This window comes from Macaca fascicularis, chromosome 1 (genome assembly GCF_037993035.2).
Source record: "Macaca fascicularis isolate 582-1 chromosome 1, T2T-MFA8v1.1".
Classification (NCBI taxonomy): Eukaryota; Metazoa; Chordata; class Mammalia; order Primates; family Cercopithecidae; genus Macaca; species Macaca fascicularis.
In genome coordinates, this window is record NC_088375.1 from 199,668,720 (window position 1) to 199,696,132 (window position 27,413).

General features: G+C 41.2%; 1 protein-coding gene across 18 annotated transcripts in view; it reads right to left on the reverse strand.

Moving 5' to 3' along the window:
* ZMYM4 (zinc finger MYM-type containing 4) overlaps positions 1–27,413 on the reverse strand; it is a 160,500-nt gene that overhangs the window by 115,870 nt on the left and 17,217 nt on the right. For 3 of the 18 annotated variants that reach the window (XM_045374928.3, XM_015438542.4, XM_074012533.1), the window contains one exon: positions 14,234–14,295. The exons of 11 other annotated variants lie outside the window; for them this stretch is intronic. The gene's annotated coding sequence lies outside the window, so the exon portion shown is untranslated. Of the gene's footprint in view, positions 1–14,233; positions 14,296–20,581; positions 20,728–27,220; positions 27,256–27,413 lie in introns of all 18 variants that reach the window. 4 more of the 18 variants (XM_074012549.1, XM_065525284.2, XM_074012534.1 and 1 more) reach the window with 3 other exon arrangements.

Sequence of the window (27,413 nt, forward strand, 5' to 3'; positions counted from 1 at the left end):
CTCCCAAAGTGCTGGGATTACAGGCGTGAGCCACCGCACCTGGCCTAGACCAAATTATTCTCAATTCTTTATTGCTCAATTACCTAAAACAATTTTATCCTTTCCTTACAAGTCTAAGGAACAAATCTAAGGCAATGCCCAGCACAATTTAAAGGACAAATATGTGTTTGTTGAATACATAATGCAAAAATAAAGCTATTCTTAAAATTTAAGAAAAACATTTCTGTCTATATCAAAGAAATAAGCTAAATTTACAAAAATGCATTCAAAGAAGAAAGTTTATTTAAATAACTCATTTTCATAAAGATCCCCAAACTTGTACCATGTATAACCAAAATTATAAAATTAATATTATAAAATGTCAACAATTAAGTCATCTTATTTCATTTCTCAGATTCAATGAGGTTGGCATCCATATTTAGTCAGGAAGTCATCTGTACTATAGAACCTCTCTCAAACCCATCAACCATTTCTCCCCAGATTCACATACCATTCTAATATGTCTTCCATTTTCTGTCACTCACACCACTTTTCCTCTTTCAAACAAGGCTGTCTGCTCTAATCTTTTAACTTGCTATGTCAATTATTTGGTATTATTGTTTTGCATGAATCTTCCAAAAGCAAAAAATTTCCTTTTATCATCCACTTTCTTTGTTTTGTTTTCTGAGACAGAGTCTCACTCTGTCACCCAGGCTGGAGTGCACTGGTGTGATCTCAGCTCACTGCAACCTCCACCCCCCAGGCTCAAGCAAACCTCCCACCTCAGCCTCCTGAGTTGCTGGGACTACAGGCATGTGCCACCATGCCCAGCTAATTTTTGTATTTTTGGTAGAGACAGGGTTTCGCCATGTTGCCCAGGATGGTCTCGAACTACTAAGCTCAAGTGATTCATCCTTCTTGGTCTTCCAAAGAGCTGGGATTATAGGTGTAAACCACCACACCCAGTCTTATCATCCACTCTTAACTACGAAAACTCATTTTGATTCTAGTACTTCAAGTAGAACACTATAATAGACTAGTTCAGGCGACTAGGGTTCTAGACCAGCTCAATTACCAAATTACGAGAGATTGGGCCTAAAAGTCTGAAATTTCTCAATGAATGAACTCCCATTTCTCAAGCACCTAGCATGTGATATGTCTGTCTATATGTTTGTATATACCATCATATTTCATTTGTGTGGGACACAGTAGGTACTCTATACATATTATTAAGTGAATAAACTGTCTTAAAATTAAGTACTATGGTCAGGTGCAGTGGCTCATGCCTAATAATCCCAGCACTTTGGGAAGAGGCAGGTGGATCACTTGAGGTCAGGAATACAAGATCAGCCTGGCCAACATGGCGAAACCCCATTTCTACTAAAAATACAAAAATTAGCCAGGTGTGGTGACACATGCTGTAGTCCCAGCTACTCAGGAGGCTGAGGCAGGATAATTGCTTGAACCCAGGAGGTGGAGGTTGCAGTGAGCCGAGATTGAGCCACTGCAGTCCAGCCTGGGTGATATCGAGATTCCATCTCAAAACAATAAAAAGTTAGCCAGGTGTGGTGGCAGGTGCCTGTAATCCCAGCTACTTGGGAGGCTGAGGCAGGTGAATCGCTTGAACCCAGGAGGCGGAGGTTGCAGTGAGCTAAGATCATGCCATTGCACTCTAGCTTGGGGGACAGGAGCAAGACTTCATCTCAAAAAATAATAATAAAAAAAAAATTTTTAGTTTTTTAAAAACAATTATTTAAAGTACTACATGCGTTTGCAGATACACAGAAAAACATCATTTACCTTCTAAGTAAATTCTGTTTGTCCAAGGGTACCCATGTGATGTCAGAGCCAGACACTGTACCAAGCAAGGTACAGGGGTTTTTGCAGTGCATTCATACCCTGAAAGCTTTCTAAACTGTGTAGCACTAAAACCTAAACCTACCAAGTTTTCACTACCAATCCAGTGTTTTCTCCCCTTACTCTAATGTGGACTTTTATGTTCAAATTCAGTTAGTCTCTCTATCATTCCTACTAAATGATACTACTAAGAATTCAAAACATGAAAGTAAGTTTAAAGATAATTTAGTATTAACAGAGATCTCTCATTTCAGAGATGAGGAAAAAGAAATCACTCAAGGACATTCAGAGAGTTAACATGCCCAGTTCAGTCAGTTAGCCAACATTTATTTATTGCATATTTGCCTGCTACAAATCAGGTACAAACTGTGCTAGTCTACATTAAAACTATGTTAAAACAGATCCGAAAATGAAGCATTTCTGTACTCTTCACAGTTTATCAGAAAATACAGATATTACACAAACAATTACACAGTTAGATGAATGGTATCATGGGGAAGAAGAAAATGCTATTGAATTTATTTAGCAGTGACTTAACCTAGTCTATAAATTTAAAAGGCATCCATTAGACTAGAAGGATGAAAAACCATGTGCTATAGGAAAAGGTAAGAAAGTTTTAGTGGAGGAGGTCCACAACAGAAGAAATGGAGTATAGGTGTGAAAGAAACAAGACATAAAACTAGATATATAATCAGGACCACATATGCCCAACCTTGAATGATTTTGAACTTTATCATATGGTTAGCAGAAAGCCACTGAAAAATTTTAAGTAGAGCCATAATGTGATTAAAGAATTTAAAAGATCGCTCTGGAACATCTTATTGTGTTAAAAACTAAGTAAAGACCAAAAAACTAATGGATATTTTTAAAAATAAAATGAAACAAAACAAAAAGAAGGTAGGTTAGAGGGGCTCCCACTGCCTGAATATGGGATAATTTGAGTATCAAAATGAATACTGGTAACAATGGATCATGACACACTGATTAAAGAATTCATGAGAGCTTACTGATACTTAAAAAATAAACAAGCATTCATAGAAGGAAAATATAAGACAAGGGCCTAAAATATGGTGGGGAAAAAGGAAGGAAGAGAGATAAGTGAAATATACTATTCTACAGGTTCTATAAATGATGTAATTTTTAAAGATAGTAACTTAAAAGATGCATGCTGTAATCTTTACAATAACCTCTAAATACAACGGAACACATCTAAATACTCAGAACAGTAAAAAAATAAAAAAATGCAATCTACCTATAATAACGCAAGAATAAAGAACAAATGGCATCAATAAGACACAAATAAGAAGACAAAAGACTTAAATCCAACTATGTAATTACTACATTAAGTCTAAAAGGAATAAACACAACAATTACAAACTGTTGGACTAGAGAAAAAGGCAAAACCAACATACAGACACAGACTGAAAGTCAGAGGGTGGGGAGGGTAACACATATCAATCCAAACACTAAGCATAAAAAAACCCTGATATTACATATAACCACATTAATCTCAGATATAGTAGGCCTAAAGAGAAAGTATACACCCAGCACAGTGGCTCACACCTGTAATCCCAACACTTTGGGAGGCAAAGGAAGGACAATCACTTGAGGCCAGGAGTTAGAGACCAGCCTGGGCAACAAAGCAAGAAAGACCCCATCTCTACAAAAAATAAGAAAACTCAGCCAGGCACAGTGGTGTGTACCTGTAGTTCCAGCTACTTGGGAGGCTGAGATGGGAGGACTGCTTGAGCCCAGGAGTTCAAGGCTGCAGTAAGTTATGATTACGCCACCCACTCCAGCCTGGGTGACAGAGCAAGACACTGTCTCCAAAAAAAAAAAATAGAAAACATGACAAGAATAGAGTAATTCGGCCAAGCATGGTGGCCCAAGTCTGTAATCCCAACACTTTGGGAGGCTGAGAGATCACTTGAGGAAAAATATTTAAAAAAAAAAAAAAAAAAAAAAAGAAAGAAAGAAAGAAAAAAGAATAGTCACTAAATATGATCATCAACAAGACATAACTCTACATGTGAAGCAACAATACAACTTCAAAATATATGAAGCAAAAAACAGAACTAAAGGGATAAGTAAAACCTCCAACTGTGACTGCAGATTTATAGTTCTGTCAGTTGTTAGAACAAGACAAAAAACCAAGTAAGACACAGACGATTTTAACAGTCCTACCAAGAAACTTGACCCAAGTGATATTTATAGAAACACTACACCTAATAACTGTGGTGTGCACTTTTTAAAGTTTACTTGTGAGCGGTGCGCATCTGCTCACACCTGTAATCCCAGCACTTTGGGAGGCCAAGGCGGGCGGATCACGAGGTCAGGAGATCGAGACCATCCTGACCAATATGGTGGAACCCCATCTCTACTAAAAATACAAAAACTAGCCGGTCGTAGTAGCGCATTCCTGTAATACCAGCTACTCGGGAGGCTGAGGCAGGAGAATCGCTTGAACCAGGGAATCGAAAGTTGCAGTGAGCCGAGATTGCGTCACAGCACTCCAGTCTGCTGACAGAGCAAGCCTCTGTCTCAAAAAATAATAATACAATAAAGTTTACTTTTGGGGGCACCAAGATACACTATATGCTGGACCATAAAAAAGAAGCATCGATAAAAATCAAATAATTGAGGCTGGGAGTGGTTGTTCACACCTGTAATCCTATCACTTTGGAAGGCCAAGGTGAGAAGATTGCTTGAGGCCAGAAGCTGGAGACCAGCCTGGGCAACACTGCGAAACCCTGTATCTTAAAAAAAAAAAAAAAAAAAATTAGCCAGGCATGGTGGCACATGTTATAGTCAGAGCTACTCTTAGGAGGCTGAGGTGGGAGGATGGTTTAAGCACAGGAGGCAGAGGTTGCAGTAAGCTACGATCGAGTCATTGCACCCCTGCCTGGACAACAGAGCCAGAACCCGTCTCAAAGAAAAAAAAAAAAGGAAACAAAAATCAAATAACTGAAATAACAGAAAACATATTCTCTGACCTCAGTGGTATTAAATTTGAAATCACTAAAAAACAAGATAATTACAGTATCAAAAATTAGAAATTAAGCACACTTCTAAAGAAACTGTATGGCCAGGCATGGTGGCTCATGCCTGTAATCCCAGCACTTAAGGAGACCGAGGCAGGCAGATCACTAGGTCAGGAGTTCGAGACCAGCCTGGTCAACATAACGAAACCCCATCTCTACTAAAAATACAAAAAATTAGCCCGGTGTGGTGGTGTGCACCTGTAATCCCAGCTACTCAGGTAGCTGAAGCAGGAGAATCACATGAACCCGGGAGGCAGAGGTTGCAGTGAGCCAAGATCACGCCATTGCACTCCAGCCCAGGCGACAGTGCAAGACTCCGTTTCAAAAAAAAAAAGGAAACAAAAGAAAAAAAAAAAGAAACTGTATGGTAATGTAAGCAGAAAAATAAATCAGAGAAAACTCAGTAAATATTTTGAACTGAATGATAATAAAAACACAACTTACTAAGAGTTTGGGGATGCACTTAAAACAGGGCTTAGAAATGTCTCTAGCTTTAAACCATAAGCTATCGATATAACTTAAAGAAGGATGCCAAATCAAGAAGCTAGGAAAAGAAAGCAAAGTAAACCCAAAATAAGTGGAAAGAAGGAAATAATAAAGATAAAAGCAAAAATCAGTCAAATAATGATAAAAGCAAAAACAAATTAAATAGAAAATTAAGAACAGCATAAAAATAAGTGAAACCAAAAATGAGTTCTATCAAAAGATCAATATAGGCTGGGCGCCATGGCTCAGGCATGTATCACTTGAGGTCAGGAGTTTGAGACCAGCCTGGCCAACATGGCAAAGCCCTGTCTCTACTAAAAATACAAACATTTGCTCAGTGTGATGGTGTGTGCCTATAGTCCCAGCTACTTGGGAGGGTGAGGCAGGAAAATTGCTTGAACCAAGAAGGCGGAGGTTGCAGTGAGCTGAGGTTGTGCCACTGTACTCCAGCCTGGGTGACTCCATCTCACAAAAAAAAAAAAAAAAAAACACCTACAAATTGCCAATACCAGGAATGAAAGAGGGAACACCACTACAAACCTACAGACATTACAAGGAAAATAAAGAAATACTACAAGCAATTTTTTTTTTTTTTTTTTTTGAAACAAGGTATCCCTCTGTCACCAGGCGGGAGTGTAGTGGCACCATGACAGCTCACTGCAGCCTCAACCTCCCAAGTTCAACTGATCCTCCCACCTCAGCCTCCAGAGTAGCTGGCACTACAGGCAACCACCACTACACCTAATTTTTGGATTTTTTTGCAAAGACAAGGGTTTTTTTTTTTTGCCAGGTTTCCCAGGCTGGACTCGAACTCCTAGACTCAAGTGATCCTCCCACCTCAACCTCTGGTGGAGCTAGGAATATAGATAGGTGTGGTCACTATGTCCTGGCTTTTTTTTTTTTTTTTTTTTTTTTTTGGAGACAGTGTTATCCTATATTGCTCAGGCTGGTCTCAAACTCCAGGCCTCAAGCAATCCTCCCACCTCCAGCCTCCAGAGTAGCTGAGATAGCTGAGATTACAGGCATGAGTCACTACACCAGGATCTCTTTTTTAAAAACAGCTCTTTAAAATGCAAAAGTCAGACTGGGTGCAGTAGCTTACACCTGTAATCCCAGCACTTTAGGAGGTGAAGGCTGGAGGATCACTTAAGCCCAGGAGTTTGAGACTAACTTAGCAACACAGAAAGACCCCATCTCTACAAAAAATAGTCAAATTAGGCTGGGCGCTGTGGCTCACACCTGTAATCCCAGCACTTTGGGAGGCCAAGGTGGGTGGATCACGAGGTCAGGAGATTGAGACCATCCTGGCTAACACGGTGAACCCCCGTTTCTACTAAAAATGCAAAAACTTAGCCAGGCGTGGTGGCGGGCGCCTGTAGTCCCAGCTACTTGGGAGGCTGAGGCAGAAGAATGGCATGAACCCGGGAGGCGGAACTTGCAGTGAGCTGAGATTGCACCACTGCACTCCAGCCTGGGCAACAGAGCTAGACTCCACCTCAAAAAAAAAAAGAAAAGAAAAGTCAAATTAGCCAGTCTGCTGGCACAGGCCTGTAGTCACAGCTTCTCTAGAGGCTGAGGCAGGAGGATCTATTGAGCCCAGGGGTCAAGGCTGCAGTGAGCTGTGATGGTGTCACTGAACCCCAGCTTGAGTAACACAGCAAGGCCCTGTCTCAAAAAAAATTAAAAAAAAAAAAAAAAAAAAAAAAAAAACAAGAGCCATTTTTAGCTTGTGGATAATACAAAAATAGGCTACCAACTAGAATTTGGCCTGTGAGCTACAGCTTGCTGACCCTTGTTCTAGAGACTGAGCTCAGACAGCAAAAACGAATGGAACAGGACTTCAACTTTTTGGCTATTAAGAAGTAACAGAAACTGGATTTACCTTCCTGCCTTAAACAACTAAAAGGTCAGACAAAATATATGAAGTAAGTTTTTCAGGCATTTAACAGGCAGAATAGAACAGTAAGCTCTGAGAGAAGAGAAACAAATGAGGTGAGTCCTATCATTGCCCCAGTTTACAGTCTGGAGAGTTTCCAGGCCACAACGCATACAGAGTGAACCTAAGTGGAGCCTGGCAATCTCCCAAAGTTGAGGAAATAGGGTTCAGAGTTAGCAGACATCAAAGAGGTCAGAATTCACATAGGTCAGAATTCACATAGCAGAATACTAAGAAGGAGAGAGATACACTGAGAAGTCCAGAGATCTGCAGAGGACTCTCCTCTAGTCTTCAGCTAAGTACAAGTAAGAGAAGAAACCATGGAGGCCAGTAACAGTCACCTGAACAAAGCGGGCAGAACAATTCCTAGAGTTTATACAGGGCCTGAAATAGTTCACGTCCCATCAGCCAGAAGGAAAACACTTTTTTGTTTGTTTGTTTTTTGAAACAGCCTCTCACTCTGTCACCCAGGCTGGAGTGCAGCAGCATGATCTTGGCTCACTGCAGCCTCCACCTCCCAGGTTCAACTGATCCTCCTGCCTCAGTCTCCTGAGTAGCTGGGACTACAGGCGCCCACTACCACGCCCAGCTAATTTTGTACTTTGAGTAGAGACGAGGTTTCACCATGTTGGCCAGGCTGGTCTTGAACACCTGACCTTAAGTGATCTGCCCACCTCGGCCTCCTAAAGTGCTGGGATTACAGGTGTGAGCCACCGCACTCAGCCCAGAAGGAAAAGGCCTTCTAACACATGGGGTATCACATGGGGCATCAAATATTCAATAGGGTACTAAGTCAGCAGTAGGATAAAATTAGCTTTCGCCAAGAAGCTATTCTGGTGCCACCACCTAACAAAGATTAAAAGTAAGCCTCAAAAAGATCTGTTTATCTTAATTTTTTTTTTTAAGGCAGGGATAAAGGATACCAAAAATATCTGTTTCTAGTAACTTTACTGTATCCCAGAACAAAGTTTAAGAACAGTTAAGGGAATTTTTTAAGCCCTGCACCCAACTAGGTAGAGGTTACAATGTCTAGCATTCAATCAAAAGCTACCAAGCATGCAAAAAAGCAAGAATAGCAAATTTATAATGAAAAAGGTTAATCAACAGAAAAAACAGATCCAGAAATGATACAAATGATAAAACTAGTAGACTATCAAAAGAACTATAAATATATTCCAAATATTGAAAAAGGTAGAGGTGAAAGAATGAACATACTAAGGAGACACACATATATAAAAAGGACCCAAACTGAACTTAGAGATGAAAAACCCAATGTCTAAGATGAAAATTACACAGAATGGAAATAAGAGAAAATTATACACTGCAGAAGATTGGTGAATTAGAACATACAGCAAAAGAAACAGTCCAAAATAAAAAGAGAAAAAAGGCTAAAGAAAATTAGTGAGCTGGCCGGGCGCGGTGGCTCACGCCTGTAATCCCCGCACTTTGGGAGGCCGAGACGGGCGGATCACGAGGTCAGGAGATCGAGATCATCCTGGCTGACACGGTGAAACCCCGTCTCTACTAAAAATACAAAAAATGAGCCGGGCGAGGTGGCGGCGCCTGTAGTCCCAGCTACTGGGGAGGCTGAGGCAGGAGAACGGCGTGAACCCGGGAGGCGGAGCTTGCAGTGAGCCGAGATCCGGCCACTGCACACCAGCCTGGGCGACAGAACAAGACTCCGTCTCAAAAAAAAAAAAAAAAAAAAAAAAAAAAAAATAAGAAAATTAGTGAGCTATGGAACAACATCAAGTGATATAATGTGCATATAACTGGAGTCAATAAATATGCTAGTGAGAAGACAAAAAGATTTTGAAAATATAATGGCCAAAACTTCCCAATTTTATGAAAGCTGTATATTCACAGAATCAGAATGCTCAATGAACCCTGCGCAAAAGTTTGAAATAAACCATACCAAGGCATAAAGGCATAATCAAATTCCTGATAAGAAGTGATAGAGAATTCTTAAATGCAGCTAAGGGGAAAATGGTATTACATCCAAAGCAACAAAAATAGTAACAGTAGACTCATAGAGCCAATGCTGAGGCAGGAAAATAGAATCTGGAGGCAGGGAACCTAAGGCCAATTCACACTGACTTACCAGAGCTAAACCAAAAGGAAAACCCCAAATTTCCACACCTAAGTAACAAAACAACTGGAGGCTACTCCCTTTGCAAACCCCACTCTTTTTCTATGTGGCAGATGGAAAATTGAAAGAATCTCTGTTGCCGGGCACAGTGGCTCACGCCAGTAATCCCAGCACTTTGGGAGACCGAGGTGGGCGGATCACGAGGTCAGGAGATGGAGACCATCCTGGCAAACACTGTGAAAACCCGTCTCTACTAAAAATATAAAAAAATTAGGTGGGTGTGGTGGCGGGCGCCTGTAGTCCCACCTACTTGGGAGGCTGAGGCAGGAGAATGGCATGAACATAGTGGGCGGAGCTTGCAGTGAGCCGAGACCATGTCACTGCACTCCAGCCTGGGCGACAGAGCACAGCAAGACTCCGTCTCAAAAAAAAAAAAAAAAATCTCTGTTGATTGCTTTCTGCAACCAATCAGACGTTTGCATAAGAGTGTAACTATGTAACTTCACTTTAGTCTTTGGTTGGTTCCTTTCTGCAACCTATCAGGCAACTAATCAGACTGATTCCCGGCAAAGTCTTTGTTTGCATAGAAGTGTAACTTTTTTTTTGTTTTTGTTTTTGTTTTTTTTTTTGAGGCGGAGTCTCGCTCTGTAGCCCGGGCTGGAGTGCAGTGGCCGGATCTCAGCTCACTGCAAGCTTCGCCTCCCAGGTTTACGCCATTCTCCTGCCTCAGCCTCCCGAGTAGCTGGGACTACAGGCGCCCGCCACCTCGCCCGGCTAGTTTTTTGTATTTTTTTAGTAGAGACGGGGTTTCACGGTGTTCGCCAGGATGGTCTCGATCTCCTGACCTCGTGATCCACCCGTCTCGGCCTCCCAAAGTGCTGGGATTACAGGCTTGAGCCACCGCGCCGGGCCAGAAGTGTAACTTTGTAACTTAACTTTAGCCTCTGACTGGTTGCTTTCCACAACCAGAGGCTTGCATAAGGTGTAACATTTGTAACTTAACTTTAGCCTCTCATTGGTGGCCACTACCTCATTTACATAGTGTGTACGCCACGTAACCAATGGGAAACCTCTAAAGAGTATTTAAATCCGGGAAAATTATGTAATGGCACCCTTGAGCCCCTATGCTCCAGCTGGCTCCCACACTGTGAAGTGTACTCTCATTTTCAATAAATCTGTTTTTGCTTCATTCTTTTCCCACTTTATTTGTGCATTTTGTTCAATTCTTTGTTCAAGACGCCAAGAACCTGGACACCTTCCATTGGTAACAAAGCAATCCAGAAGGTATAGGAGCAACATCTTTAAAGTACTGAAAGTAAAGGAAAATGTCAACCTAGAATTCAAAATCCTGCAAAAATACCTTTCAAAACTACACCAGGCGTGGTGGTGCATCATACCTGTAATCCCAGCTACTCAAGAGGCTGGGGCGGGAGGATCACCTGAGCTCAAGAATTTGAGTTCAGCCTGGGCAACATAGCAAGACTCTGTTTTTTTTAAAAAACAAACAAACAAACAAACAAAAAACTTTCAAAACTGAAGGCAAAATAAACAGTTGTTCAGAAACAAGAGAATTCATCACTACCAGACCAGTACTACAAAAGAGGTATTAAAGGAAAGTCCTTCAGCATATGAAAACAAGCGTCTACCCTAAGGAATGAAGAGTATGGTAATGTAACTATGTGGGTTCTCACCAGTCATAAATGGATTGCCTCTCAACTCCAAACCCACTCTTCTCTGCCCTGCTTTACATAATGGGGATGGACTCTGTAAAACTTCCTCCTTTGACAGCTGGCACAACGTTAACCTTTGTCAGTAGATGGCACTGGAGGAATACTCCAGAAGGAAGGGGCTTCTCTTCCTGTTACACTGTTCTCTAGCTGGCTTGCTCCAGTGGAGGTGTTGTGCAGGACTCCAAATGGCCCTCCCAGGGACCAACTCCCCAACAAGTCTCAGTGACACAGGAACACATGCATGACTAGTTTCCTGACAAGTTTTGTCAGCACTCCAGAGAGCAGCTACCCTGCAAGTTTCAGCAGCACCCCTATGGGAGACAGAATTCCCAGAGAATTTTGCCAGTGTCCCAGCCGGCTTCTTAACCAGATTCAGCAAGCGGCTTCCTAGTGACTTTTTTTGAGACACGGTATCCTCTGTTGCCCAGGCTGGAGTGTTGTGCTACAAACACAATAAGTGCACTGCAGCCTTGTTCTCCTGCACTCAAGCAATCCTTCCACCTCAGCCTCCCAAGTAGCTGGGACCATAGGTGAGCACCAGTATGTCCAGCTAATTTTTTTATTTTTCGTAGAGATGAGGGACTCACCATCCTACTGACTTTTATTGGCACCCCAGAGGGGCATTTTGTAATTGCCAGCAAAAGCCTGCCGCACCTCAAATGTTTCCAGCATCCAGTGGACCACACCTTCTCCAACTAGATCCGAATCTCAGCCTTGAAGCTGGTGGGCTGGCCATCATTCAGATTTATTCCACCCTTGTTACTCTGCCTCAGACCTAGAGGTAGTGGCCACTTCCTCTACTGTTATTCTGCATCTTTAGCGTTCTCTTTATGCGTTAGAGTTAATTCCCCATTAACGGTAAATAATTCTTTATGTTAAACTTTCCATATTCAAATTACTGTGTGGTTTCTGTCCTCTGATACAGGATTGGTAGTGGCACTGGTCATAGGAGACAGGCATACAAAGATGGGATTCAGAATTGGTTTTCTTTTTTTTTTTTTTTTTTTTGAGACGGAGTCTTACGCTGTTGCCCAGGCTGGAGTGCAGTGGCGCGATCTCGGCTCACTGCAAGCTCCGCCTCCTGGGTTCACGCCATTCTCCTGCCTCAGCCTCCTGAGTAGCTAGGACTACAGGCGCCCGCCACCACGCCCGGCTAATTTTTTGTATTTTTAGTAGAGACGGGGTTTCACTGTGGTCTCGATCTCCTGACCTTGTGATCCGCCCGCCTCGGCCTCCCAAAGTGCTGGGATTACAGGCTTGAACCACCACGCCCGGCCTCAGAATTGGTTTTCGTTGTGTCCTTGGGCTTGAGTATAAGGCTCAAGCAGGAACTAGTTTGGTAATAATCCCACATATGCAGGGGCATCACAGTTAATCAGGCTATCGCCTGTGGTTGGTGATGATGAAATGCCAACTAAAGCAAGTACCTTGGGAACCCAAACGGCTATTGAACTTAACTAGTAAAGCAGTAATGATGACTACAAAGTCTGTTATATGAGATGAATTCTCTAAGTGCTCTTGTGCATTTCTGATGAAAATAACAAGTTCAAGTCCATTAAGTCAGCTCAAGTCACAGTCAGAGAAAAGAGAGACCTTTCATGACAACCTTAAATATACATATATTTTTTGTGACAAGCACCCAGGCTGGAGTGCAGTGGCGTGATCTCAGCTCACTGCAACCTCGGCTCACGGCAACCTCTGCCTCCCAGGCTCAAACCATCCTCCCATCTCACCCTCAGGTGTAAGCCACCATGCCTGGCTCATTTTTGTATTAATAATCTTAATTCTTATATAACCACAGGTTGATATTGCTGAAAATCAAATGCAAAATTTAATTGTGCAAACTGCTGAATGACAAAATTAGTTGAATTCAGTCTTGCCAAGTTTATTGTGCAAAAGTAAAAGCAGACAGAGTGAGACTCCATCTCAAAAAAAAAAGAAAAGAAAAGAAAAAGTAAGAGCAGGCCAGGCATGATGGCTCACGCCTGTAATCCCAGCACTTTGGGAGGCCAGGGCAGGTGGATCACCTGTCAGGAGTTCAAGACCAGCCTGACCAACATGGCGAAACTCCATCTCTGCTAAAAATGCAAACGTTAGCAGGGTGTGGTGGCGCAGGCCTGTAATCCCAGCTACTCAGGAGGCTGAGGCAGGAGAATCGCCTAAACCTGGGAGGTGGAGACTGCAGTAAGCCAAGATGGCGTCACTGCACTCCAGCCTGGGCAATAAGAGTGAAACTCCCATCTCAAAAAAAAAAGAAAGAAAAAGAAAAAGTAAGAGCAATTATTGGGAAATAATGGGACCTTGAAATTTCAAATGGGAGTATCTGGTTGGATCAGAATGAAACTGACAATTTCAGACTTCCACCTGCCCTCTGTATCTAAAAAGAATAGTCTTCTTTTGCTGGAAAATTATGTGATATCCTTATGTGCAGTAGATGCCCTACAGGAGGACGTTCATTCTCCTCAAAACCAACCACAGCTAACCCAATTATCACTAGAGCCATAACTAGGGTCAAATCTCAGCACGTTGTAGGGGGACAGGTACACAAAATGGAAACAGCTTTACAGGAAACAGCTTTAAAGGCAAAAAATTCCAAGATTTTGCTAATATACAAAAGCAGAAATCTGGGGGACATGTGAAAACAGGGTCTTAGGATATTACACTAAGGTGGTTAGAATTTACTGATATGAGGTGCATGTACTACAGATTCTGAATTGAATATGTTAGCTTGTGTAGCTGGAGGTGTCTCTAGTGGCTTCCTTGGTTGTTGACTGAAACTTAGAGTCAACAATAGCCTACATTTAATAAGACTGAGACAGATTTCCCTGGCACTATCTGGAAGAGGGAATCCTGAAGTGGATTCATCCTCTGCAACCTGCATACCTACCACCCAACTACATTCCCTGAGAAGGCCCGGGGGTCATTCTGTCAATAAGGCGAACACTCATATCTTTGAAAAGTCCTGTGGCTGTTCTCCTTTGTAGGTCAGGGATAACTGCAGAAAATGCCACCACTGAGATGGGCTCCTTGATTTCACCAAGGATAATGGGATACCAAAGTAGCAGAGGCCAAATGGCAGTATTTAACCCCAAAGATAAGGACAGCAGGGACATACCGGTAATCAGAATGTTTTGGCCAGCAGGGATCTTTGGCAGTGGCTAATTGATCACGATGTTCCTAGGAATGAAATAGATGGGCAGTTTAATCTATATAACAGAAAAATGTCTAAATCTGGTGGCCAAAACCCAACTTGAGTTATCACAATGCAAGTCAGGGGCATTTGCCCAGTTTCCAAACCTAGTCAATTCACAGGCCCAGCCAGAGACTCTTGACTGAGGACAGACTGGGTCCCCTTGAGGAAGGACTCTGCACCATTACAGCAAATATATACCATAAATCTTCCTCCAAGTCTTCTCAAAGGAATAAGCACCCATTTAGCAGACCTGTGGTTCTCAACCAGGGCAATTTTGCTCCCCAAATCTAGAAAATCTGGCAATGTCTGGAGGCAGTTTTGGTTGTCAGAACTTGGGGGTGCTATTGAAATCTAGTGGATAGAAACTAGGGATGCTTAAATGTCCTACAATGTACAGAACAGCCCCTGCAACAAATTATCTGACCTTAAAAGGCCCTACATTATCTATATCCTGCTATTCCCCTGATCTCATCTCCTGTTATTCACCACCTTGCTCACTCATGTTCAGCTACTGCCTTTGTGCTGCCTCTTTGATGCTCACAAAACATATACAACACTCTCCTGCCTCATAATCTTTGCCCATGCTGTTCCTTCTACCTGGAATGTTCCTCCTATCAGATACCCATATGACTTCTCATTTCTTTCAGATCTTTGCTTAATTGCCACTGTTCAGAATTGCAATACCCCCTCCACCAGAGTACACTGTATCTCCATTGTCTGCTTTATCTTCCTCTACAGAAATGTTTTATTTAAAATGTTCTACATTAATTATTTGTTTAGCAGTTATTCCCACCCCATCCCTGGAATGTAAACTCCATAGAGCAGAGATTTTCTCCATTTTATTCATTACTGTATCCTCCGTACCTACAATGGTTCCTCATGCATAATAGGCACTCAAACACTTGTTGAATGAAAGCAAGAATGGTGACCGGAATAGAAATTAGGGATGTGGAGCACAGTGGAATCTAAAATGACTCCTGAAGTGGTTATCTATTGTTTTTATCTGTTCAATATCTTGTTCTGAAAAGTCAGTTCTCTGATATTTGAAAGTCATTTACTTTTTCAAAATGTGACCATTTTTTCAATGTAATCAAATCTCCTTCTTTTGAATTAATTTTTTTGTTTATGCTTGGAAAGGCATTCCTCATCCCAAGATATTCACCTACATTTTCTTTCAGTACTTTAATAGTTTCATTTTCTTATATTTATGTATTAAACCCAAATAGGATATGTATTGGCATTTGGAATAAGAAAAAGATCTAACTTTTTCCCCAAAATGGCCAGTAGACCATCCAAATATGAATGATCTATATACTCTACTGTTATATAGACATGAATCTGTTTATCTGTAACAATTTCAGCATTCCCATACCAGTATCATATTTAAGACCCTACCATAGAACAAGGTTCTATATTCCCCTACTGTCCTCTGCCTTCATAATTCTTCTAATTCGAAATTGTCTTGCCTTTCACATATTATTCTGCCCTATATATCATCAAATAGAATAATTTTTTAAACCCCCACTGGGATACTTAATGTAATAATATTAATTTTAATTAATTTTATGGAACACATATTTTTATAATACTGAGTTTTTCCATCCAGGAACATGATGTACCACTCTATTTTTTCCCAAGTCCCAGAGTTTTCACATATTCTATGAAAAGATCATATAAAGATCATATAAAGAAGCAAGGAAGTTATTAAGATATGCCACAGTCAATTTCAAGAGAAAAGACTGAACGAAAGAATAATTGGAACAAACATTTTTATTCTTTTTTTTTTTTTGAGACAGAGTCTCACTCTGTCACCCAGGCTGGAGTGCAGTGGTACAATCTTGGCTCACTGCAACCTCTGCCTCCTGGGTTCAAGCAATTCTCCTGCCTCAGCCTCCCAAGTAGCTGGGACCGCAGGCGTGTGCCACCATGCCCGGCTAATTTTTTGTATTTTTAGTAGAGACGGGGTTTCACTGTATTAGCCAGGATGGTCTCAATCTCCTGACTGTGATCCGCCTGCCTCGGCCTCCCAAAGTGCTGGGATTACAGGTGTGAGCCACCGCACCTGGCCTGATTCTTAAATAATTCAAGTGTTTCACAGAATGGAAGGCTAAAAAAAGTATGTTTATTCCCACTTCCTAGCATTGACCTCCAGGGCTCCCATGACACTACCCTTGACTTCTACTCTTTCTCCTTTGCTTCGAGAAATTACCACCTTGGATATGCTATAGGTATTTCATGTGCGTTAGCCTATCGAAACTTACTGAAACAGAATTAGATACTATCTGTATTTCCATTTAATCCATTAAAAAAAAAAACAGCCGGGTGCAGCAGCTCATGCCTGTCATCTTAGCACTTTGGGAGGCCGAGGCAGACGAATCACCTGAGGTCAGGAGTTCAACACCAGCCTGATCAACATGGCAAAACCCCTTATCTCTATTAAAAATACAAATATTAGCCAGCTGTGGTGGCACGTTGCCTGTAATCTCAGCTACTCAGGAGGCGGAGGCAGTAGAATCTCTTGAACCTGGGAGGCCGAGGTTGCAGTGAACCAAGATCCTGCCACTGCACTCCAGCCTGGGTGACACAGCGAGACTCCATCTCAAAAACAAAAACAAAAACCACGTTAATGGCATGGTATGGTGGTTCACACCTGTAGTCCTAGCACTTTGGGAGGCTGAGGCAGGAGGATCATTTGAGCCCAGGACTTTGAGACCAGCCTAAGTAACACAGAAAGACTCTGTCTCTACAAAAAATAGAGAAAAAAAAATTAGCCAAGCATGGTGGCGTGCACCTGTAGTCCCAGCTACTCAGGAGGCTGAGGTGGGAGGGTTGCTTGTGCCTGGGGGTTAGAGGCTGTAGAAAGTCATGATCATGCCACCATACTCCAGCCTGGGTGACAGAGCAAGAACCTGTCTCAAAAACAACAACAACAACAAAAAAAAAAAACAAAAACAGTTAATGGTATCACAGACATGATTCTATTATGGTAGCAGTACCTACTCTACAATACTTCACTTTCTCCCTCATGTTCTATTTCAGAAGGTCTAGAATAGACAAGGCCTGGGCATTTTCATATTGTAAAGGCGGGAAGGCGGGTGGGGAAGTGGGGGAACTCCCCTGGGAGTTCTAAAGCACATTGTTATTAAAACAACTAAACTGCAGGGCACGGTGGCTCACGCCTATAATCTAAGCACTTTGGGAGGCTGAGGCGAGCGGATCACCTGAGGTCAGCCTAGCTAACATGATGAAACCTCGTCTCTACTAAAAATACAAAAAAATTAGCTGGGCATGGTGGCAGATGCATGTAATCCCAGCTATTCGGGAGGGTGAGGCAGGAGAACTGCTTGAATCCAGGAGGTGGAGGTTGCAGCCGCCTGAGACCATGCTGTTGCACTCCAGGCTGGGCAACAGAGCAAGACTCTGTCTCAAAAAAAACAACTAAACCGCTGCACTATGTGGTATATGCCCATAGCTCCAGTTACTCGGGAGGCTGAGGCAGGAGGATCACTCGAGCCCAGGAGTTCTGGCTATGCCAATTCGGTGTCTGCACAATGTAAGACTTCAATATGGTAACCTCCCAAGTGCAGGAGACCACCAAGTTACCTAAGGAGGAGTGAACTGGCTCAGGTCAGAAACGGAGCAGTTCAAAACTCCCATGCTGATCAGTAGTGGGGTCACGCCTGTGAATAGCTACTGCATTCCAGCCTGGGCAACATACCAAGACCCTGTGTCTAAAACTAAAACAAAAGCAAAAGACTAAACCAAGATAAGCTTTCTCTTAGGTCTTCTGATGCTATCTGTCTGCTGATTTCTACAAAATTAAATTTGTGTGTCTGAATGTCTGTGTGCATATTCACTCGCCTCAATCTCTATCTTGGGCTTCAGTTCCCAACTAACTTTAGAATTGCTTTTACTTGTAAGACTTAAATAAAAATACTATGGTATCAAAGCAAGAATGTGGTGCAAAAAGGGCCTGCTAAATAGTAACAATCACGGCCTGGCATGGTAGCTCACGCCTGTAATCCCAGCACTTTGGGAGGCCAAGGTGGGTTGGATCACCTGAGGTCAGGAGTTCAAGACCAGCCTGACCAACACATGGTGAAACCTTGTATCTACTAAAAACACAAAAACTAGACAGGCGCAGTGGCAGGTATAATCCCAGCTACTTGGGAGGCTGAGGCAGGAGAATCGCTTGAACTCAGGAGGCATAGGTTGCAGTGAGCTGAGGTCGCACCATTGCACTCCAGCCTGGCTGACAAGAGTGAAACTCTGTCTCAAAAAAAAAAAAAAAAAAAAAAAAGTAACAATCACTACCACTACTATTATTGATAATAACTATAGCTATGTCTGGAGACAAAGGGGAAAAAAAAGAAAAAGCTGGTTCTTGAAGGAAGAACAGGTAGGAACACATCTGCAGACAGAAAAAATAAAATGCTAAAAGGCACAGAAGTTAGATATGACACAAAAAGCATAATCCTTTAAAAAAATTGATAAAGTAGACTTCATCAAAATAAAAATTTTCTGCTCTTTGAAAAACACTTAAGAAAATGAAGCTGATGTGGGAGGGTCACTTTAGGCCAGAAATATGAGACCAGCCTAAGCAACAAAGCAAGACCCGGCACCCTATTTCTGCAAAAAAAGAAAGTGAAGACAAGCCATAAACTGGGAGAAAATTATTTTCAAAACATTAATAAAGGATGTGTATTCAAAATATATAAAGAACTCTCAAAACACAATATAAGAAGACATACAGTATTTATATAATCCAGTAATCCTACTCCTTTTTACCCAAGAAAAATGAAAACATGTTTACATAAAAACCTATAGACAAGAAATTCAGGCTGAATTTTTCTGTTAAAAAGAAAACATTACTGAAGACATTACTCAGTGAAGAATCACATCTGAAATTACCTTTAGAATCAGGACTAGAAAATGTTGTTTCTTGGCAGATGCAGTAATATTCTCTCCATTTAATAATAGAACATACTTAACTAATCATATTCTCTGATCAATCACATTAGAATTATCTGTATTTTCCTTTGTCACAACCCTTATTTCTTTTACTCATATGTATCTTTTTGTAATCTGCCTCAAATTCATTGTGGAAAGAATTAAATTTGAAAAACTATATATGAGAAGAAATTAGGCCCAACATAATAAGCATCTTCCTTTCATTAAGTCTTTCTGGGAATGAAATATCTTGCTTTAAATTTTCTTTCTAACAGCAAATTGTTAAAGGTAGTGTGTTCTTGTTAAAAATACAGTATATTTTTGGCCAGGTGCGGTGGCTGCAATCCCAGCACTTCGGGAGGCAGAGGCAGAGGCAGGTGGATCGCTTGAGCTCAGGAGTTCGAGACCAGCCTGGGCAACAGGGAGAAACTCCATCTCTACTAAAAATAGAAAAATTCGAGAGGCGTGGTAGTGCGTGTCTGTAGTCCCAGCTACTCCGACACTGCGACGGGATGATCACAGGAGCCCAGGATGCAGAGGATGATCACCTGAGCCCAGGATACAGTGAGCTGAGATTGTACTAGACCACTACACTCCAGCCTGGGCCACAGAGAGAGACCTTGACTCAAAAAAAAAAAAAAAAAGTATATTTTTTAAAAACCTATAGGCAAATGTTTATAGTGATTTTATTCATAATCACCAAAAACTAGAAACAACATAAATATCTTTCAACTGATTGAATAATCAAATTCAGTACATCCACACAATGAACTATTAGTAAGACACATGCAACATGGATAAATCTCAAACACATGATGCTAAGTGAAAAAAGCCAAACTCAAAGGCAACACACTGTAAAGTATGATTAACATGATCTTCTGAAAAGGGAAAACTATAGAATAGAAAACAGATTGAGTGGCTGCTAGAGGCAGAGGATGGGGAAACGCTGGCTATAAAGGGGCATAAAAGAATCTGAGGGGTGATGAAAATGTACTGCATCTTGATTATAGTGCTAGTTACACCACAATATGCATTTATCAAACCTTACAGAACCGTATAATAAAAGGATGAATTTTACTCTATATAAATTATACTGCAATAAACCTTATTTCAAAAATATTTATCACATGCCTCAACCAGTTAATTTAATTTATACAGAACTAGAGCTACAGACAGAAACTACATATAATGCTATTTGGTTTAGCTTCTTTTTTAAAAATAACAGCTTTATTGAGATATAATTCAAATGCCACATAACTCATCAATCTAAATTGCACAATTCAATTGTGTTTAGTATATTCAGAGTTGTACAACCATTACCACAATCAATTCTAGAATATTTTCATCCAGTCAGGCATGGTGGCTTGTTCCTATAGTCCCAACACACTTTGGAAGGCTGAGGCAGGAAGATTGTTTGAGGTCAGGAGTTCAAGACCAGCCTAGGCAACACAGCAAGACCCCAATCTCTACAAAAAATAAAAAATGAAAAATAAGCCAGGCATGGTGGCATGCACCTATAGTCCTACCTATTGGAGAGGCAGGAGGATCCCTTGAGCTCAGGAGTTCAAGGCTACAGTGAGCTATGATTGCACCACTGCACCCCAGCCTGGGTGACAGAGTCGGATCCTATCTCTAAAAAAATAAAAACTAACTAAATAAATAAAATCAGGAAACAGAACTGTACATGTATGTACATGTGATATCAACCATGTAAAAACATACACCTGCAAAGAAATATCCTAGAAAGAAATATGCTAAGCATAAGTATAATCAGTAGTTATGGGTGAATAAAATATGATTTTTAAAAAGACAAGAAAACTGGAAAGTCAGTCCAGGCGAGATTGCTTACATCTGTAATCCCAGCACTTTGGCAGGCCAAGGCAGGTGGATCACTTGAGGTCAGGAATTCAAGGCCAGCCTGGCCAACATGGAGAAACCCCGACTCTACTAAAAATACAAAAATTAGCTGGGCATGGTAGTGCGCATCTGTAATCTCAGCTACTCCAGAGGCTGAGGTGGGAGAATCACTTGAGCCTGGGAACCAGGGGTTGCAGTTAGTTGAGATCACGCCACTGCACTCCAGCCTGGGCAACCAAGCGAGACTCCATCTCAACAAAAAAAAAGAAAGAAAACTGGCAAGTCAATCACTATGATATATTATCATAATTTATATAAGTGAATGGTATGAAAAGCAGCTATTATATATAGAATACAACAATCTAAAAAGGTCTTTAGGATATATGGTAAAAGTATCTAGACCAGTGATATTCAACCAGGGGCAATTTTGTTCCCCAGAAGATACTGGTAATGTCTGGAGATCTTTTTAGTTACCACAACTAGTGGGGCAGTGCTACTGACATCTTAGTTGATAGTGGGTTAAGTATGCAGCTGAATATCCCACAATGCACAAGACAATACCCCACAACAAAGAATTACCTGGTCCATAATGCCAATAGTGCCAACGTTGAGAACCCCTGATTTAGACTACACTGTAGGTGTTAAATAATCACCAATTTTTAAATCAATAGAGTGATCTAAAGTAAGGAAATAATAGCTTCCTCTTTCATCCCAACCACTGCATATTCCTTCCCCAGTTTTCCTATCTCAATTAATGGTGCCACCAACTATCTAGCACTGACCCTGCTACCTAGGGGTCAGAGGTCTTATTTCACTACATTTATCAACAAGTCCTATTGACTGTACCTCCAAAATATATCCCAACCAATTCTCATCATCTACACCGTACTCCAATGATTACTTTCATACCTGAATTATACCAATAGCTTCCAAACTGACCCTCTGTTTTCCATCTTGCTCCCTGAAGTTCACCTCATACACAGGAGCCAAAAGAATCTTTTTAAGAGATCATACTCTTTAGATCATACACAAAAACCAACATGCTCAGAGGATTATCTATTCTTCCTACCTCAATCACTATCATATTATCTTATGCTGTCCTGTTTTCTTCATTACCTAAAATTATTTTCTCTATTTCTTTTTTATTTTCTATCTTACCCCCACCATTAGCACAAATCTTAACTTCCTTATTATTCTTTGTCCAGCACTTGGAACCATGTCTGACACATGCCCTAAATATTTGTTCAATGAATGAATCTCTCCTATACTAATGGTCTATTTGTTCTACAGGAGACAGAGTAACAATAAATCTGTGCAGGAAGGAGACTGTATCTCCTAAAGAGAACTGACATTCCCAATTTTAGTCAGCCAGGACACAAATTATAGGTCATGAAGTAAGGTCCTTGGAAGAAAGGGGAAAAAAAGTAAGTTATTTCTCCCAGATTTCAACCTGCTTCCAAGCTTCAAAGAAAAGATGCCCTCTGCTCACCATGAGACGACTGAAAGCTCAGCAAGTAGATGCTGCCTATTTCTCCTAGATCAGCCACACATAAAACATACATAAACACATACATATTTGTTCTGCAATTCCCTACTATACTAAGCTTTTAATAAAGTTTTGTTTTAAAATAATCACAGCCTGGTCTCAGCTGTGCTGGGTGGAATTAGGCAAAGATTCTGTCCACACAGAGGCTGGGGGCACGAGCAGGGCCTCTACCAAAGCTAGCGTGATAATAGCAAAGATAATCAGAAAGAAACTCTCCCACAAAGAAAAAGTAAATTTCTGATGAGTCAGAGTTTTAAGGCAAGCTGCCTTTTGCCACAGGAAGAAACTCTGACCAGTAACCACCTTAGAGAACTGGAATAATACGGGAGCCAACTTGTTACCTCAGAGATAAACATATTTTCATTTTAGAAGAAAAACCTGTCTCCAGTGTATAAAAATGAATGGGGCAGAGGAAACAGTAAAGAAGGGAGTGTGAAAAGAAGAGTTGTAAAAGCAAGGAAAGTCAAAAGACAAAACATGCAAAATGAGTACCAGAACTAAGGTGGTGGCAGTAGAAAATCAAAAAGGTGGCCGAGCGCCGTGGCTCACGCCTGTAATCCCAGCACTTTGGGAGGCCAAGGCGGGCGGATCACGAGGTCAGGAGATCGAGACCATCCTGGCTAACACGGTGAAACCCCGTCTCTACTAAAAATATAAAAAATGAGCCAGGCGAGGTGGCGGGCGCCTGTAGTCCCAGCTATTCAAGAGGCTGGGGCAGGAGAATGGCGTGAACCCGGGAGGCGGAGCTTGCAGTGAGCCGAGATCACGCCACTGCACTCCAGCCTGGGCTACACAGCAAGACTCCGTCTCAAAAAAAAAAAAAGAAAAAAGAAAATCAAAAAGGTTTTCAAAATCATACCTGATGTAGTATCAACAAGATTTAGCAATTAAAACTAAATAGTAAGGGAAAGGGAAGAACAAAAGATGCCTCACAGGTTTCTAACTTGGGTGACTAGAAGCCAATAACTAACAGAGATAATATCTGAAGAATAACAGACTGGGGCTGCAGAAAGCTATGATCTTGCCACTGCATTCCATCCTGGGCAACACAGCAAGACTGTCTCTAAAATAAAAATAAAAATAGGCCGGGAGTGGTGGCTCACATCTGTAATCCCAGCATTTTGGGAGGCCAAGGCAGGCAGACCACGAGGTCAGGAGTTCGAGACCAGCCTGACCAACATGGTGAAACCCCATCTCTACTAAAAATACAAAAATTAGCCAGGGATGGTGGTGCATGCCTGTAATCCCAGCTACATGGGAGGTTGAGGCAGGAGAATCGCTTGAACCCAGGAGATGGAGGTTGCAGTGAGCCGAGATCGCGCCACTGCACTCCAGCCTGGGTGACAGAGCGAGACTCCATCCCCAAAAAAATAAAATAAAATAAAAATAAAATAAATAAATAGGAAAAATAACCAGATGAGAAGGGGAGGGCACTAGGTGTGTGAGCAAGTAATTGGCAGGGAAGAAGGAAGTAAGAGTTCAGTTGTAGACACTGAATTTGCAGTATTTGTGTGACAGCAAAAACACAAGATTTTTAGTTTTAAAGACAAAAACAGAAGCAAAGAAGTAAAATGGAAATCACATAATGTACTTAATGGGTAGATCCTAAAACTACTACTATAAGCCAGTGGCTGATGCCTGTAATCCCAGCACTTTGGGAGGCCAACGCAGGAGGATCACTTGAGGCCAGGCGTTCAAGGCCAGCCTGGGCAATATAGCAAGACTTCATCTCTTAAAAAACATTAAGTGAAAAAAAAAAATTAAGTAAAACCACTACTGTAGAAGAGATTGCCCAAAAAAATAGAAGCTGAGGGAATAACACTTACTGAGCATGCAAAAAGAGCAATTCAAGAGAACCATGAGAATGCGATCTCATAAAACAAGGAAAAAGTCGAGGAAGGAAGGGCAACAGAAATAAGAAAGGTCAAATAAAGATCTAAGAAAAGTCAAATAAAATAATATCTGAAAAGCATCCATTAGATTTGGTGATTATTAGATTATTTCAGTGTTCTTAAAGAGAAGAATTTCAATGCCAAAACAGAAAGATAAGCTAGGGCCAGGCAGGGTAGTTCACACCTATAATCTTTGGGAGGCAGAGGTGGAGGACTGCTTGAGCCCAGGAGTTCAAGACCAGCCTGGACAACATATGGAGACGCTCTCTCTCCAAAAAAAAAAAAAAAAAAATTATTTAGATAGCCAGGCATGGGGGTATTGTCTGTGGTCCTAGCTGCTCAGGTGGGTGAGGTGGGAGGATTGCTTGAGCCCAGGAGGTCAAGGCTTCCGTGAGCTGTGATCATGCCACTGCCTTCCAGCCTGGGCAACAGACTCTTAAAAAAAAAAAAAAAAAGGCAGACAGACAGAGGCAGGCAGGCCCAGGAGTGAATGGGAAATAAGCAACTTATACCATCTCAGAAAGATTCTAACTTCAAAAAGCTTGTCTGAGTTCAGGCTGTGATCTCCAGATACCATTTTCCACCGAAAGGTACTGAGGCTTCTTGCAAAACAGGTTAATTCCAAGTCTGAGGTAGTATATGTATAGATGAGCCTGGTTCTGTTTTTTTGGCAGACAGGGAGGAATCTTTCAAGGACTATTGGAGTTAAGTCAAAAGGATACGGGTGTTTCAGTATTTTTTTCTTCTTGACACTAATGTAATTGAAATTGTTTTCTTAATTTCCTTTTGGGATTGTTCATTTAGAGTGTATATAAATACAACTGATTTTTGTGTGTTGATGCTGTATCCTGCAACTTTACTGAATTTCTTACTAACTTGCAAAGTTTTGTTTTGTTTTGTTTTTGGTGTAGTTTTAGGGTATTCTACATACAAGATCATGTTATCTTTAAATAGAGACAGTTTTACTTCTTCCTTTCCAATTTGAATGCTTTTTATTTCCTTTTTCTTGCTTACCTTCTGGCTAGAACTTTTTTTTTTTTGAGATGGAGTCTCGCTCTGCCGCCCAGGCTGGAGCGCAGTGGCCGGATCTCAGCTTACTGCAAGCTCCACCTCCCAGGTTTATGCCATTCTCCTGCCTCAGCCTCCCGAGTAGCTGGGACTACAGGCACCCGCCACCAAGCCTGGCTAGTTTTTTGTATTTTTTTAGTAGAGACGGGGTTTCACCGTGTTAGCCAGGATGGTCTCGATTTCCTGACCTCGTGATCCGCCCGTCTCGGCCTCCCAAAGTGCTGGGACTACAGGCTTGAGCCACGGCACCCAGCCTAGAACTTCTAATACTACATTGAATAGACATGGTGAAAGAAGGCATCCTCATCTTGTTCCTGATCTAAGGATAAAATCTCTCAGCTTTCATCACTGAATATGATGTAAGCAATGATGTTTCATGGGTAGCCTTTATCATGTTGAGGAAATTCCCCTCTTTTCCTAATTTATTAAAATGCTTTTACAAAGGAAAGGATGTTGGCTTTTCTTTAATGCTTTCTCTGCATCAACTGAGATGATGTAGTTATTCCTCAGTATTTGTGGGGGACTGGGCCCTAGACCCCCCAAAGATATCAACATCCTTGAACGCTCAAGTCCCTTATATATAGTATTTGCATATAACCTACACATATCCTCCTATACAATTTAAATCATCTCTAGATTACTTATAACACCTAATACAATGCAAATACTATGCAAACAGTTGTTATACTATATTTTTAAATTTTGTATTTTTTTTTCCTCTGGTCCTTGATTCAGGAATAAATTTGTATTATCTTTTGTTTTTTCCCCCCCAAATATCTTTGATCTGCAGTTGGTTGAATCTGCAGATGTGGAACCCACAGATACAAAGGACTATAGTGAGTTCTTTTTTTTTCTTCATTCTCCTAATATGGTGGATTATATTGACAGATACTTGAGAATGAATTTAACCAAAGAAGCAGAAGACTTGTACATTAAAAGACTTGTACAAAACATTGCTGAAAGAAATAAAAGAAGATCAAAATAAATGGAAAGACATCCCATGTTCACAGACAGGAGGACTTAACATTGTTAATATGACAGTAACTACCCCGATTTACAAATTCAATTTGATCCTGTCAAAATCCTAATAACTCTTTTTTCAGAAATAGGAAAAAGCCATCCTAAATTTCACGTGCAATTTCAGCACATCCCAAATAGCCAAAACAATCTTGAAAAAAAAAATTTGATGACTCCTACTTCCTAATTTCAAACCTACTACAAAGCTACAGTAATCAAAACAGTGTAGTACACAAGAACAGGCACATAGACAAATAGAACAGAACTGAAAGTCTAGAAATAAACTCTCACATTTGTCGTTGTTATGGTCTGAATGTTTGTATCCCTCCTCCCCAGATTCATAAGTTGAAGCCTTAACTCCCCATGTAATAATACTTGGAGAGGGGGACTTTAAAAAGTAATTAGCTAGATGAGGTAGTGAGAGTGGAGCTCTCATGATGTGATTAATGCCCTTCTAAGAAGAAACACCAGAAAGCTTACACTCTCTCTCACCTCACAAACACTAAGAAATCACATGAGCACAAAGCAAGGTAGTGGCTACCTACAAGCCAAGAGAAAAGGCCTGAAAATAAAACCTACCTCGTGGGCACTTTGATCTTGGACTTCCCAGCCTCCTGAAACGTAAGAAATAAATGTGTTGTTTAAGCCACCCAGACTATGATACTGTGTTACGGCAGCCCAAACTGACTGATAAAATGGTCAACTGACTTTCAACAAGGTTGTCAAGACCACTCAATGGGGAAAGAACCAACAGGCTCTTCAACAAAGGGTG